Source organism: Vulpes vulpes, chromosome 8 (assembly GCF_048418805.1).
Source record: "Vulpes vulpes isolate BD-2025 chromosome 8, VulVul3, whole genome shotgun sequence".
Taxonomy (NCBI): Eukaryota; Metazoa; Chordata; class Mammalia; order Carnivora; family Canidae; genus Vulpes; species Vulpes vulpes.
The window spans coordinates 53,802,597-53,820,169 of record NC_132787.1 but is presented as its reverse complement, the minus strand read 5'-3'; the positions used below and the strand labels follow the sequence as shown (position 1 = coordinate 53,820,169).

Below are 17,573 nucleotides of genomic sequence, written 5' to 3'. Positions count from 1 at the left end.
GCTTGATCTTCTCTCATTTTCCAGAGATGGATATTTACAAATAAACTAAGAAATCTACCACATGCCCTGCCTGAGAGGCTGTTGAGTGTAAGTACTTTAACCACCCACCTCCTTAGGATTGCTTTATCCATTCCCATAACTTTAAAACTTATATGTCTGCAACTCTCAAATTTATATATCTGGTCTCTTGAGCTTATAACTTACAGACGTGATCGCCTACTGACAGTTCCTTTTAGATGTCTAATAGGCATCATAAACATACTATGTTCAAAATAAAGGTGTTAATTCCCCCTTCCCTTTATCTATCCCTATATTTGTCTTCTACCATCATTCAATTCCCAATTCACACAGAGCAGTCAACATATGACTGAGTCCTGTGTTTCTGAAAACGATCTCATTGACCTTCCCACAAACCAGGGCCTCACTATTACCAGCTCTTACTCACATTCCAGCACTATTCTTTCAGTCATCTTTCTGATTCCACTCTTATTTCGCTGCAATTTGTTTTCTACAAGGTAACTAAAATGATATTTTGAAAATATAAACTAATAATCACATACTCCTCTGTCTTCCCTCAGGAAAAAAAGAACCACTTTCTATGTGTATTTCTCTTAGAATGAAATAAAATGTATACTCCTGAGGTTCCTCATCTAATCATGAATGGGTAAGAAGATATGTCATCAGAAATTTTTTTAATGTAAAAATATCAGAAATAACCATGTCAGACATTGGACAAAATGTAGTACAGGGATCCCCAAGAAAAAGAAAACACAGTAGGCCCTACTATTTCAAATCCTCCTGCCAGAAGGTAATTTCCCAACTGCAGTGCAGGAAGGAGAATTCAAACAAAGCCCAGTCTCATGAGTCCATCTCATTCTTTTGAGGAGAAAGAGGAGGGAGGTCAAGAACTCTGGAATTTGTGGAGCAAGATAGTCAAAAGGAGGCAGTTATACAGAGAAAGAATTTCAGAAATTTACATTAGCATCCCCTTGAGTCTTTGAACGCCAATTCATGCATGCATAGGGAGAAACTTCATGAAGCTAGGCAAGAATCACCTCTAGGGAAGACTAATTACCAGGCAGATATAAAAAACAGTAAGCCAAATTATTCCCAAGTCTAGAAGTCATTCTAATTTCCACAATGTGAAGTGTAGAGACATCACTGACACACAAAGCAGTCAGTAGAGATACCTTAGAAGTGTAACTCAATTTGGGGCTCTGGCTAGCCTAGTCAGTAGAGCATGGGACTCTTGATCTCAGGGTTGTGAGTTCAAGCCCCACATTGGGCATGGAGCCTATTTTAAAAAAGAAGAAGAAGAAAGAAATGTTAAATTAGCCCTGAAGGCTCCTCTAGACCTGTCTTAAAGACTTTCATGACCTTGAAAGAATCAAACTGATGTGCAACTAAGCTGATAGAAAAAAAATCATTCTTTAGGGATCCCTGGGTGGTGCAGCGGTTTGGCGCCTGCCTTTGGCCCAGGGCGCGATCCTGGAGACCCGGGATCGAATCCCACATCAGGCTCCCGGTGCATGGAGCCTGCTTCTCCCTCCGCCTGTGTCTCTGCCTCTCTCTCTCTCTCTGTGACTATCATAAATAAATAAAAAATTTAAAAAAAATTTAAAAAAAAAATAAAGAAATGTAACAAAATATAGAACTCAAGAATATAAAATTCATTACTTCTAGCATCCAATTAAAAATTTACCAAATGTAAGATGAAGGAGAAAATACAATTTCAGGACAAAAACAGTATAAACAGATCCAAAAATGACAGAGATGATATACTTAGCAAATAAAGACATTATAGTGGCTACTATAAATATGTTCCATATGTTCAATAATGGAAAAGAAAACATGAACATAATGAAAAGAGCAATGGAAGACACAAAAAAGAACCAGATAAAACTTCTTCTAAAGATAAAAAAATACCACCTCTGAAAGAAGATCACTGTGAGACTAATATGAAACTAAAAACTACAGAAGAAAAGATCAGTAAACTTAAAGACATAGCAACAAAAATAATGCAAAATGAAATACAGAAGGGAAAAGGCTGGGAGAAAACCCAAAGCTTTAGTAATTTGTAAGACAATATCAAGTGATCTAATACACAGGTAACTGGAATCTTTGGAGAAGAGAGAGAAGGGGAACGGAAAAGGTATTTGGAAAAACAATGGCCAGAAATCTCTAAATTTTATGAAATTATCGACCCACACATCAAGGAAACTCAGTGAACTACAGGACACACACATATCACCACTTAAGTACATCATGATCAAATTGCTAAAAGAAAAAAAATTTGATAGAAAGTTTTGAAAGTGGGCAGCCCAGATGGCTCAGCGATTTAACCCCTGCCTTTGGCCCAGGGTGTGATCCTGGAGACCGGGGATCGAGTCCCACATCAGGCTCCCTGCATGGAGCCTGCTTCTCCCTCTGCCTGTGTCTCTGCCTCTCTCTCTCTATCTCTCATGGATAAATAAGTAAAATCTTAAAAAAAATTTTTAAAAATTTTTTTAAAGTTTTGAAAGTAATAATAAGAAAAGACACATTACATACAGAGACACAAAGATAGAAATTATCATGGATGCCTTGTCAGAAACTGTGCAAGCCAGAAGACAATAGAATAACATCTTTAAAGTTCTAAAAAAAAATGTCCATCAGCAAACCTATATCCACTGAAAGATATTTTTCAAGAATAAAGCTGAACATATTTTCACTGAAATTACCACTAGGTGTTTCCCAAGAGGGTTACAAGCTCCTGAAAGACAGATCTTCTGTATGCACATAATAAGCCCTCAAAAAATGTTTATTCTTGAACCAAATTACATTTAATTGTTCAATTGATTTTTATGCTTACTTTATGCATTATATTCATATATTCATATACATGTATTTCTATTACAGAAGTGTAGATAAAAATAAGTATAATAAATGAAAATTATAATTGCATTTTTGTTTATTTTTTTAAAGATTTATTTATTTATTTTGAGAGAGAGAACACACGTGTACAGAGCGAGGGGTAGAAGGGCAGAGGGAGAGGGAGAAGCAGACTCCCCACTGAGCACAGAGCGCCCACAGGACTCAATCTCAGGACCCTAAGATCATGACCCCGAGATTATGACCTGAGCTGAAATCAAGGGTCAGATCCAAACCAACTGAGCCACTCATGTACCCCTTAATTTTACTTTTAAAGAAAAAGCCTCTCTTCACTGTGAGACTAGTTTAAGAAAAAAACTCCTGGGAGAAGCCAAGATGGCGGAAGAGTAGGGCTCCTCAACTCGTCTGGTCCCACAAACTTACCTAGGTAACTTTCAAAACATCCTGAACACCTACAAATTCTAAATGAGATTTAAGAGAGAAAACCCAGAATGCTACAGAGAGAAAAGTGTTTGCTTCTGACAAGGTAGTAAGGTGGAAAAAAAAAAAAAAAAAAAAAGATGGAGAGTGGAGCTGTGGCAAACTGAGCCAAAAGGGGAGCCCCAAGGAGCCAGGTGAAAGCGGACCCATGGCAAGCTAGACTGAAAGCCCAGACACAGAAAGCCTGGGCACAAAAGCCAAGCCCTGGATAAGCGAGAACTTTATAAATCTGCACCTGAGTCTTCCCTGACTGAAAAGTGCTCAGCAGGGAAATAGGGCAGAATTGCAGGAGGGCAGTGAAGCCTCAATATTCCCAGAGACACAATAAGAGTAGGGTGCCCAGGGGAAGGTTCACTGCAAACCACAGTCGGATCTCCATAAAGAGTTGGAGTGTTGCAATCCTCAGAGCATTTGGGAGAAGCCCAATGGTTAAGCCTGCCAGTACTGGAGCTCCCTTTACCCTAGAGCCCGTCAAAGGACAGAGGCAGGTGCCCTCTGTTCCCTTAGGGAGAGGCAGACCCTGGGAGGGCACAGGACAGGAATAACTTTACTTCCACTGGGCACCCTTCAAATTGTGCAGATCAAGGCACTGGTGCTTGCCCCCAGGAGCATCTAGGCCAGTGTGCACTGAGAGACTGCGGTTTGGTACTTGCAGGAGCTCTTGGTTCCGGAGCTGGAGATCTGGCCAGCTCTTCTTTTTGCCTTTCACCTGGGAGAGGTGTGGCCTCTCCCAAATTGTATCTTCTTTTTGCCTTTCACCTGGGAGAGGTGTGGCCTGCCAGGGAACAAAGGCCTCTCAGCATGAACAGCTCATACTGAGCCTGGCAAGGGGCGGGGTATCTCTCTAAACACCTGGCAAGGGGTATCTGGCAAGGGGTGGGGTATCTCTCTAAAGGCACAGACACCTGAGAATCAGCGCAGCAGACCCCTCCCCCAGAAGAACTGCTGGAAGAACATGGGAAGAGCAAGTTTACTGAGCAAGCGGCACTGGAAAGCTCCAGGACTGAGGGACAGTAGTATATAGAACTAGAGGGTTTTTTTTTTTTTTTTTTCATTAGGATTCATTTTTATTTCAGGTTAAAAATTTCCAATATTTTTTCTCTTTTCCTGCCTTACTACAATATTTTACCAACTCTTCATTTTTAAGCTTTTTCCTTTTTGACTTTCATATTTCTACAATGACATGTCTTAGATATATTCTTCACTTTTGGCTTCCCTTCAATGTATTCAATTTAATTTTGCTAGATATATGAGTTATGGGTATTTGGTTTTTGTTTTTTCTGTTTTGTTTTGTTTTATAATGGTGGAAGTTAGTACCTTCTAACACATGGACCAAAATACACCCAGAACCAAGTGGAACACCGTATTGATTCATTCTGTGAGATTATATTCTTTCTTCCTTCCCATTCTGCCCCCCTCTTATACCTTGTCTATGTATTTGTGGTCGATGTTGGGTTTTTTATTATAAGTGTTGCTAGTTTATATAAATGTGGAATTGAGCATCTTCTAACACAGAGAACAAAATACACTCAGAACCAAGAGGATCACCCTCTAGGTCCCCTAAGGGAGACTATATTCTCTCTCCACCACCACTTCCTAATTATCCCCCCCCTTTTTTCTTCTTCTTTGTTTTTTTATTTTTGTTTTTTATTCTTACTATTTTGTTTTAAAATTTGTTTTTCACTTTAGTGGTCCTTTTGTTTTATTTTGTTCTATTCTTTTTTTTTTTTTTCTGGTCTCTGACCTCTTCAGAATCATCTAGGGTGTATTTTACTTAGGTTGTGGTTGATATTTTTTTACTCTGCTCACTCACACAGCCACTCTGCACTGGAAAAAATGACTAGAAGGAAGAATTCACCACAAAAGAAATAACCAGAAGCAATACTCTGCCACAGAATTGCTGGATGTGAGCTTAAATACAATGTCAGAAATACAATTCAAAAGTACAATTATAAAGTTACTGGGGGCTATGGAAGAAAAGCATAAAGGGCTCTAGAGACCTACTGCAGAATTAAGATCTAATTAGGCTGAAATTTAAAATACTTTAACTGAGATGCAGTCTAAACAGGATGCTCTAACTGCTAAGGTTCATTAGGTGGAAGAGGGAGTTAGTGACATAGAAGACAAGTTAATGGAAAGGAAGGAAGCTGAGGAAAAAAGAGAAAAAAACAATTAAGAGCCCACGAGGAAAGACTTAGGGAAATAAATGATGGCTTGAGAAGGAAGAATATTCATCTTATTGGGATTCCAGAAGAGACTGAGAGGGAGAGAGGACCACAAAGTATATTTGAACAAATCATAGCTGAGAACTTCCCTAATCTCGGGAAGGAAACAGGCATTCAGATCCAAGAGATAAAGAAAAAAAACCCGAATCAATAAAAATCATTCAACACCTTGACATTTAATAGTGAAACTTGCAAATTTCAAATATAAAGAGAAAATTCGTAAAGCAGCTTGAAACAAGAGATTCTTAATTTATATAGGGAGAAATATCAGATTAACAGCAGACCTCTCCACAGAGACCTGTCAGGCCAGAAAAAGCTAGCATGATATATATTGGGTACTAAATGAGAAAAAAAAATGCAGCCAAAAATACTTTATCCAGCAAGGCTGTCATTCAGAATAGAAGGAGAGATAAAGAGCTTCCAGGGTAGACAGAAACTGAAAGAATATGTGACCCCCAAACCGGCTCTGCAAGAAATATTAAGGAGGACCCTGTAAAAGAAAGAGGAAGCCCAAAGAAACAATCCACAAAAACAGGGACTGTATAGGTAATATTGTGACACTAAATTCATATCTTTCAATAGTAACTCTGAACATGAATGGGCTAAATGATTCCATCAAAAGACGCAGGGTTTTGGACTGAATAAAAAAGCAAGGCCCATCTATATGCTGTCTCCAAGAGGCTCATTTTAGACCTAAGGACACCTCCAGACTGAAAATGAAGGGGTGGAGAACAATTTACCATTCAAATGGTCCTAAAAATAAAGCTGTAGTAGCAATCCTCATATCAGATAAATTAGGTTTTAAACCAAAGACTGTACTAAGAGATGAAGAGGGACACTATATCATACTTAAAGTGCCTATTCAACAAGAAGACCTAACAATTATAAATATTTATACCCCTAATGTGGGAGCTGCCCAGTATATAAATCATTTAATAACCAAAGTAAAGAGATACATAGATAATAACACATTAATAGTAGCAGACTTCAACACAGCACTCTCCACAAAAGACATCTTCTAAACAGAATATCACCAAAGAAACAAGGGCCTTGAATGATACACTGGACAAAATAGATTTCACAGATATATAAAGAACATTCCATCCTAATGCAACTGAATACACATTCTTCTCAAGTGCACATGGAACTTTCTCCAGAATAGACCACATGCTGGGTCAAAAATCAGGTCTCAACTGATACCAAAAGATTGGGATTGTCCCTTGCATATTTTCAGGCCACAATGCTTTGAAACTAGAACTCAATCAAAGAAGAAATTTGGAAGAAACTCCAACACATGGAGGTTAACGAGCATCCTACTAAAAGATGAATGGGTCAACCAGGAAATTAGAGAAGAATTAAAAAGATTCATGGACATTAATGAAAATGAAATGCAACCATTCAAAATCTTTGGGATACAGCAAAAGCAGTCCTAAGAGGAAAATACATCGCAATACAAGCCTCCCTCAAAAAAATTGGAAAAAACTCAAATACACAAGCTAACCTCAGACCTAAAGGAATTGGAGAAAGAACAGCAAATAAAGCCTAAACCAAGCAGAAGAGAGATAATAAAGATTAGATCAGAATTCAATGAAATAGAGACACCATGACCAAGTGGGATTTATCCCTGGGATACAAGGGTGGTTCAACATTCTTAAAACAATCAACATGATAGAGGAGAGAAAGAGAAGAGAGAAGAGAAAAAACAAGAACCATATGATTCTCTTAATAGATGCAGAGAAAGCATTTGACAAAATACAGTATCCATTCCTGATTAAAATTCTTCAAAGTGTAGGGTTATAGGGAAAATTCCTCAATATTATAAAAGCCATTTATGAAAAGCCCACAGTGAATATCATTCTCAATGGAGAAAAACTGAGAGCCTTTCCCCTAAGATCAGGAACACAACAGGGATGTCCACTCTCACCACTGTTATTCAACATAGTACTAGAAGTCCTAGCCTCAGCAATCAGACAACAAAAATAAATAAAAGACATTCAAATTGACAAAGAAGTCAAACTCTCCCTCTTCACACGTGACATGATATTATATATAGAAAACCCAAAAGACTTCACCCCAAGATTGCTAGAACTCATACAGCAATTCAGCAACATGGCAGGATGTAAAATCAATGCACAGAAATCAGTGGCATTTCTGTACACTAATAATGAGACTGCAGAAAGAAAAATTAAGGAATCAATTCCAATTACAATTGTACCCAAAACCATAAGATACCTACGAATAAATCTAACCAAAGAGGTAAAGGATCTGTACTCTTAAAAACTACAGAATACTCAGGAAAGAAATTGAAGAAGCTGTAAAGAGATGGAAAAACATTCCATGCTCATGGATTGGAAGAATAAATATTGTGAAAATGTCTATGCTACCCAGAGCAATTTACACGTTCAATGCAATCTCTATCAAAATACAATGGACTTGCATCACAGAGTTGGAACAAATAATATTGAGATTTGTATGGAGTCAGAAAAGACCTCAAATAGCCAGAGGAATATTGAAAAAGAAAACCGATGCTGGGTGTTTCACAATGCCTGATTTCAAGTTGTACTGCAAAGCTGTGATCATCAAGACAGTATGGTACTGGCACAAGAACAGACACATAGATCAATGGAGCAGAATAGAGAACCCAAAAATAGACCCTCAACTCTATGGTCAACTCCCCTTCAACAAAGCAGGAAAGACTATCCACTGGGAAAAGAACAGTCTCTTCAATAAATGGTGTTGGGAAAATTGGACAGCCACATGCAGAAGAATGAAACCGGACCTTTCTCTTAGATCATACACAAAGATAAACTCAAAATGACTGAAAGATCTAAGTGTGAGAGAAAACTCCATCAAAATCCTAGAGGAGAACACAGGCAACACCCTTTTTGAACTTGTCCACAGTAACTTCTTGCAAGATACCTCTATGAAAGCAGGGGAAACAAGAGCAAAAATGAACTATTGGGACAAAAAGGATAAAAAGCTTCTACACAACAAAAGAAACAGTCAACAAAACTAAAAGACAACCTACAGAATGGGAGAAGATATTTACAAATGATATATCAGATAAAGGGCTAGTATCCAAGATCTATAATGAACTTATTAGACTTAACACCCCAAAAACAAAAAATCCAATCATGAAGTGAGCAGAAGACATGAACAGATATTTCTCCAAAAAGGTCATACACATGGCCAACAAACACATGAAAAAATGGTCCACGTCACTTGCCATCAGGGAAATACAAATCAAAACCACAATGAGATACCACCTCACACCAGTGAGAATGGGGAAAATTAACAAGACGGGAAACAACAAATGTTGGAAAGGATGTGGAGAAAGGGGACCCCTCTTGCACTGTTGGTGGGAATGTGAACTGGTACAGCCACTCTGGAAAACAGTGTGGAGGTTCCTCAGGAAGTTAAAAATAGAGCTACCGGGGATCCTTGGGTGGCTCAGCGGTTTCGCGCCTGCCTTTGGCCCAGGGCATGATCCTGGAGTCCCAGGATCGAGTCCCGCGTCGGGCTCCCGGAATGGAGCCTGCTTCTCCCTCTCCTTCTCCCTCTCCCTCTGCCTCTCTCTCTCTCTCTCTCTCTCTCTCATAAATAAAAATAAAAAAAATAAACTTAAAATAAAGTAGAGCTACCCTATGACCCAGCAATTGTACTACTGGGGATTTACCCCAAAGATACTGATGTAGTGAAATGCTGGGACACCTGCACCCCAATGTTCACAACAGCAATGTCCACAATAGCCAAACTGTGGAAGGAGTCTCGATGTCTATCAACAGATGAATGGTTTAAAGAAGATGTGGTCTATATTATTCAGCCATCAGAAAGGATGAATACCCACCATTTGCTTTGAAATGGATGGAACTGGAGGGTATTATGCTGAGTGAAATAAGTCAATCAGAGAAGGACAATAATCATATGGTTTCACTCACACGTGGAATATAAGAAATAGTGAAAGGGATTATAAGGAAAAGGAGGGAAATGAGTGGGAAAAATTAGAGAGAAAGACAAACCATGAGAGACTGCTAACTCTGGGAAATGAACAAAGGGTTGCCGAAGAGGAGATGGGTGGGGGGATGGGGTAACTGTGTGACAGGCACAAAGGAAGGCACTTGATGGGATGAGCATTGGGTGTTATACTATATGTTGATAAACTGAATTCAAATAAAGACAAAACAAAAAAGGAAAAAAAGAAGAAAAGACCAAGAAAAAGAAACACGCATTATATTTGTAAAAATGTGCTCTGTGCTGTAAAATGCTTTAAAAATGATAATGATATGTTTTCAAATTAATATTTGAAAAAAAAAGAAAAAATACTCCTGAGTATTAACGTGGAAAGCCCTCTGACACAGTTTTTGGAGAACTAGAGAGTCTAAGTATCTCAGTTTAAATAATAACTTTTACCTGATTTTCTTAGCATTTCTATGTGTCTAAATTGGTTGATAAACATCTATATCTGTCTGGCAACACATTACAGCTGTACCCTTTTCATTTGAGAACAAAATCTGCACACTTTTAAAGAATGAATTGTTTTCTCTAGGATTTACAATAGAATTAGTTTCACTTATCAGCCTATCAGTCTGGTGATCAATAAGCTCACCACCCAATACATTAGTAAAATAATAAAAAATCTCTGTTTTTCTGCCCCACCAAAATTCTTCTCAAGATGGCATCCCCTAGTTACTTACTAAATTAATAATTATCAGAGAGATGCCTAGGTGGCTCAGTTGGTTAAGCATTTGACTCTTGATTTCGGCTCAAGTCATAATCTCAGAGTTGTAGGATCGAGCCCCATGTTGGGCTCCACAGTGGGCATGGAGCCTGCTTGGGATTATTTCTTCCTACTTCTCTCTCCACCCCTCCCCACCAATAATCAGAAATAATTAGTATCTTAAAATAAGATTCTACTTGGCAATAATTATGAAAACTATTTGCTTTTTCTGACGAATGATTATTAAAAGCCCAATTAATATATGAGAATCAAATACCATTTTTAAAAGACTACTCTCTATATAGCATTATATTAAGTCACATAAATAAGTTATTGGTAATTGAAAAAATAAAAGTGAACAGACAAAAAACAACTAGAAGGATTGATCATCAGCCAGTCTGAACAAGAAATGTTCAAGAAAAATTTTCAAATATAAGGAAACGGATACAAGGCAAAGATTGGATTTATACATGCAAAGGAAATACTGGAAATGGTATCTATAGGAGTAAATATTAAAACAGGGGATCCCTGAGTGGCTCAGCGGTTTGGCACCTGCCTTCGGCCCAGGGCGTGATGCTGTAGTCCCGGGATCGACTTTCGCATCGGGCTCCTTGCATGGAGCCTGCTTCTCCCTCTGCCCGTGTCTCTGCCTCTCTCTCTCTCTCTCTCTCTCTCTCTCTCTGTGTTTCTCATGAATGAATAAATAAAATCTTTAAAAAACAATTTTAAAAAATTTCTTTGTCATCTTTTTATTTCCTTCAAAGATAATGAACCATTTAGGGCAAAACTATTAACATATTTTGGAGTCTATAGCAAACATAGAGATAAAAATCTGTGATGCCAGCAGCCTGAAGGATGGGAAGAGACTACAGAAAGCATCCTGTAAGGCTCAGACATTATTTGTGAAGTAGGATAATAGCATCCTAAGGTAGATTATAAAAAAAAAAAGTGTGTTATAAACTCTAGAGCAACTCCTGACAACAACAAAAAACATAGCTAATAAATAGTAGAGATGAAATGGAATTAAAATCTGGGCATATGGTAAGTATATCTTTTTAAGAAACCACAAAACTGTTTTCCAGAGTTAGTTGCTGTAGTCTGCACAACCACTAGCAAAATATGGGCATCCCAGTTGCTCCACATTCTTGCCCACACTTGTTACTGTCAATATTTTTAACTTTAGCCATTCTATTGGGTATATATTGATATTTCATTATGACTTTAATTTTTGGTTTTCTCAGAGCTCAAGAGATAGAGAATCTTTTCCTGTGCCTGCTGGCATTCATGTATCTTCTTTTGTGGAGGGTCTATTTAAATTTTCTGCCCATTTTTATTAGATTTTCATCTTATTAGAGTCACAAGGTTTCTTTTTCTTTAAGATTATTTATTTTATCTTTTTTTAAGATTTTATTTATTTATTCATGAGAGACATGGGCAGACAGAGAAGCACGCCGCAAGCCAAAGACAGACGCTTAACTGCTGAGCCACGCAGGCATCCCAAGATTTTAGGAAGAGAGAGTGAGGGGAGAGGGGCAGAGGGAGACAGAGAATCTTCAGTAGACTCCCCACTTAGTGAGGAGCCCAACATGGGGCTTGATCCCATAACCCTGAGATCATGACCTAAGCTGAAATCAAGTTGCTTAGCTCTCTGAGCCACCAAGCACCCTAAGATGTCTTTATATAGGTCACACACATTTTGTCAGATATATATACTGTGAATATTTTCTCCCAGTGTGTGGCTTGATTTTTCATTTTATTAAGTATTTTATGAAGAGGAGACATTTTAGAGGTTTGGAATTTTGATGAAGTCAATTTTATCATTTTAAATGCTTTTGTCCTATTTAGTGTCTGAACTAGGAAATCTTTGCCTATAACTGATTTACACAGATTATCTATGTATTCCTCTGGAAGTTTTACAACTTTACCATGCTTAGGTCTACAGATAAATTTGAATTAACTCTTGAGTATAGTGTGAGGTAAGAGCTGAGGTTGATTTTTCTCCATATGGATATGGAGAAGCTCAGACACAAAAGAGTGCATTCTGTATGATTGCCTTTATATGAAATTCTAGAAGAGGGAAAGCCAATCACTAATAATAGAAACAAGAAAATGGTTGCCCAGGACTAAGGATGGAGAATATTGGCAAGAATGAGAAAGAAGGGAAGACTTTGGGTACTACAAATTCTTTGTTTGGATCCTAATTGTGGTTACTTGAGGTAACCATATTTGACATTGTTAAACTCACTAAATTGTATATTTCAAATGAGTGTATTTTATTATATATATAATAAATATATATAATATCCTAAGGGCACCTGGCTGGCTCAGTTTGTAGAGCATGAGACTCTTGATCTTGGGGTCATGAGTTCAAGCCCCATATTGGGCCTAGAGCTTACTTAAAATATACATGTATATATTATATATCCTATATAATACATATTATATACCTCAATAAAATAAACTATATATAACAAACATATCTCTATATATAATATATACTTTACACCAATATATAATATAATAATATAAAAGTAAATTATATATAAGCAAAATATAATAATACATGAGTAAATTATATAATATTAATAATATAACCCTGCCTCTCTCTAGCCTTATCTCATACCAACTCTCCACCTAGCTCCATCTTCTCTTTGATCTGCTACTTCAACCACAAGGGGTCTCCCTTCTTCAACAAAGCATGACCTTTCCTGCCTCCAGGCTTCTGTACTTGCTGTTCCTTTAGCTAGAGTAATAATCCCTAGCTCTTTTGATGTCTGGCTCCTTGTCATTCTTAAGATCTTACCTCAACCGTTCCTTCCCATGCTGTTTTAATATAGCCACACCTCACCCTAACACTCCCTTTTTGACTTGGCTTGGCTTTCACAACCTAGTGAAGGCGTGATCTTCCAAATATGACTGAATGTTTTTGAGATTCTGTGTAACAATAATTTTACTTTTTAATTTCAATTAGTATCCCATTGTATAAATATCCCACAATATTTTTATCCATTCACTTTGCTGATAAAAATTTGGGTCATTTCCAGTTGAGTCTATTAGGAACAAAACTGCTATAAACATTTGTGTATAAATACTTTGTGGCCATGTTTTTCATTTCTCTTGCAATACTCCCACTCAGAAGAGAAGGCTATTTGCAAAGTCTTATGTACAGCACACTCTTAATTATTTTATTCTGAACTAAAGCGCTTTAGGTGGGGAAAGATTAATTAGCTTTAAATGATAACAAACAAATAGTAATATTTAGATATGCAAGAGCTATCCCTCTTGCATAGTGGGGGGGAATGGAGAGAAATATATATATTTAGTCATTTTTCTTCAAAGTATGGTCTCACAATTTTATCTGTTGTATGACAGGATAAACAAGCATTTTAAATGTCACTCTGAAAAGCAGTAGAGTTCCATATGAATATTTACTGAAAATGAATAAATTATGGTATATTCATACAATGCAATATTAAACAGGATGTGAATAAGCTAGAGTTACATGCAATAACATGGAAAAATATTTCTTTTTAAGAGTTTTTTTTTAATTGAACAGGTTATAGAAGAGATTTAGTCAAAAAGACCAAAGCACATGTCATTATCAGTCTCCTCTGATTCTTCTTTCTTTGCTTCCACTTTCTTCTCCTAGGTGGAAGCAGCCCTGGTGGAGGAAGCAGGACCTCCTGCTGGTGCAGTGCTAGCTGCTGAGGTGGGTCCCCCAACCCCTATGTTGCAGATGGGGCTCCCAATCTTGACATTGGCCAGGGCCATTGCAAACAAGCTGGGCCAGAAAGGTTTAACATTTACACCTGCTGCTTTAATAAGGGCATTGATCTTATCCTCTGTGACCATCATCTCATCATCATGCCGGATTAGTGTTAAGTAAATGCAGGTAAGCTCCAAGAGGGAGGCCATGGTGTGGGCAAGTGGTGAGCAGGTACTGCTGGGCATGGTGCTAGTCACTAGATCAAGTGAGGGCCTCACTCCAGTGTGGCTTGAGCTTCCTTGGAAGGACTGAGCACCTTAGCAGCAGCCGAGGAAAAAGAAACATGGATAAATCTTAAATCTTATGAGGAAAATCATCTTATATTTTAGGTTCATCTTATATTTAGTCATCAATGGTATATATGTTTTCTACTTTTCATTAAGGGAGTAGCACATCCATAGGCCCTAACTAAAGAGTAGTCCTGTACAGTGATGACATACCATGTCAACCCTCCCACCCCCCACATTACACACACATATTTTGGACAACAGATATATGTCTGCCCTAAAAGCAACCAATCCATAATGAAAATTAAGACATGCAATCCATGCTCAATAAAATTAAAACAAACACATGCAATCTGTGCTCAATGGATTCCAAGCTCATTATGAAAGGCAGAGGTAATAACAAATTCTGTCTTCAGGATCTTCTCAGCAAAAGTATATCTAAATGAGGCCCTGAACAAAAAGAAACATATGCAAATATGGCTGAGACTAAAAATGAAATTTACTGACTCACATCACTAAACTAGACAAAGGGAAACAAAGTATACTTTAGAATAAGATATATAACCAGGATTAAGTATAGCAAGCCTAACTGTGCATGCATTTAATAACAGAACATCAAAAACTGACAAAACTGAATGGAGAAATCAATAGATCCATAACTGTAGTAGAGATGTCAACACCCCTCTCAATTGCTGATAGAACAGTTGATGATGGTAGTCTTAAAAACCACTATGCCAAGGACTACACTGACCACCATTTATGAGGCTTTCATGCCCAGTGAATGGTGATCTAATTCCAAAATTCTTTTTTGGAGTCTGTTTCCTAGGAACATTCTCAATGTTTACTATCTTAGCCATATTCCTCAGAAAACAGATCTGAGACAGGGACCAGTGTTGCAGGACCCCACCTGTATTGAGAGTGAGAGAAGTAAGGTGGAGCAAAGAAGTGATCCAGTTTTGACAGAGGACTCAGTTGATCCCATGTGAAGCAGAATAACTCTTAAGAGTAGTCTCAAATTGAGGCAAGGGGCCTTTGTAGCTCCCACATCAAGCAGGCAATGGAAGGGCGATGCCTCCAAGGAGAATGTTACCTTAGGCCAGACAGCTCCTTTCAACTAAGAGCAATTCTTAGGTAGGGGCTTTGCTGTGAGCCAGTGAGACAGGAGACTCAGTCCTAAAAGGGGATGTGGGCAGTGCAGCATCCCGTTTGCTACGAAAGATCTGAAGCTTAGTAATGTTACCTTTGAGATACCTATCAGACATCTGACTGGAGATGTCAAGTAGCCAGTGGAGTATAAGATCTTGGAGCTCAAGAGAAAGGTGTGGGCTAGAGACAAATTTGGAGTCAACAGCATTTAGATGACACTCTAAAACTGTAAAACTAGATGAGATGACCAGGGAAATGAGAAAAGAAGTAGTCCTTGGGGGATGCCTGAGTGGCTCAACGGTTGAGTGTCTGCCTTTGGCTCAGAGCACAATCCTGGAGTCCCGGGATCGAGTCCCACATCAGGCTTCCTACATGGAGGCTGCTTCTCCCTCTGCCTATGTCTCTGCCTCTCTGTGTGTCTCTCGTGAATAAATAAATAAAAATTTTTAAAAAGTCCTTGGTGCACTTCCAAATGAAGAGGTCTGGAGGAAGTTGAGGAACAGTCAGTGAGGGAGTAAGAAAGCTAAAAGTCTGTTACCAGGAAGCCAACCACAAGTGTTTCCAGGAGGAAGAAATGACCAATGATGTCAAGTGCTGAAGATATTTCAAGGGAGAGGACTAAGATGTGTCCATTGGATCTAACCATGTGGCAGCCACTGGTGATCTTGACAAGAGCAGTTTGAGTGGCATAGTGGAGATGAAAGCCTGATTGGTGTCACTTTATGAGAGTATGGGAAGAGAGGAATTGGATGCATTAACAATGAGGCATTTGCTATAAAGGGAAAAAAAGAAATGCAGTGCAACTGAAAGGGGAATAGGGCTAAGAAAGGCAAGGGAGAAAGAAATGAAGTTTTTCAAAGATAAGAGAAATGACAGAATGCATATAATGAAAATGACTGGTCACACAGGATAACTGATAATGTGGGAGGAAGAAGGAATAATGCTGAGTTATGGCCTTGAGTGGGATCTGGTGTACAAGTGAGAGAGTTGGTCTAGTTAGGAGTGTAGGTCCTTTAACTGGAGGCAGCATATGTGGGAGTTGGTAGGAGTATTGTGGAAGTTCCTTTGATTATTCCAATTTTCTCTGTGACATAGAAAGTACTAGGATTGGCGGAGAGTGCAGACTGAAGAGATGCTAGACATTTGAGGAGAGAAGAGTAAATGGAAGAAAGATGTAGTTTGATAGCTGGGCAGCATTAATGCCCACTTGAGGTCATTAATTTAAAGGGTCATTAATTTAAAGGGACAGTGATGAGCATGACTATTTCCTCATTGCAACTATTCATCCATAAAATGGGAATAAAATCATCGCCTCCTCCTTGGGTTGTTTGGAGGATTTAAGGAGTCAACATTTTCATACACAGCGTCACTTAAGTGTTCTTATTATCCTGTAGGGTACATATCTCAATTTTTATCACAAATGAGTTGACTCATAGAAACTCAAGGTTAAAGACCATTGAGCCCAACCACTCAATTAATACTTGAATTATATCCACATTGCTATTTAACCTTTGTCTGAGCTGCTCAGGGACAGCACATGTGCTATGCAGTCATTTCATCTCTGAACAACTGGGGAAATAAGGAAATCTGCTCTGTAGTAACTTTCACCATGTCTACTCATTTAGGCCACACAGAAGAAAGTATTCCTGTATATGGGTCTCTCTCTTCTATAAGTGGTCCTGATCGGGTTTGGCCATAGATTGGACAGCAGTCCACATAGCCACCCTGGACACTCAATATGCTCCCAACCTTGCCTTCTTTATTAGCATTCACAGAAAAAAACATTTCTCCTTTTTAATTCTTCTCACCTCCTGGAGCCACATTCCTGTCAAAATTTCTTACTTGGTTATCTTGTTTATCTCCTCAGTGAAAAGTCTGTGTGTGATTTGCTTTTCCCTAATCTAGAACAATTCTTCATTCTGGAGAACTTCATAAGATCTCAGTGGTTATTCCATGAAAAATAGTTTTATGTAGTCAAATAATTTTGGAAAACTGCAGGCATAATTAAACACTTTTCTCATGTAGAAGTATGCTAACACATACTATAAATTCCCCGAAGGCAGCTGTAATGCATTTCCTAAACGTGTTGGTTAACAAATGCATTTTGTTGTGGTTGCTTCTTTTCTGGGACTAGCACTCCA

The 17,573-nt window shown here is 38.3% G+C and overlaps 1 pseudogene; it reads right to left on the bottom strand.

Moving 5' to 3' along the window:
* Nucleotides 1–13,863: 13,863 nt before the first annotated feature.
* Nucleotides 13,864–14,208, bottom strand: LOC112907682 (large ribosomal subunit protein P1 pseudogene; annotated as a pseudogene).
* Between the last annotated feature and the right edge of the window lie 3,365 nt (nucleotides 14,209–17,573).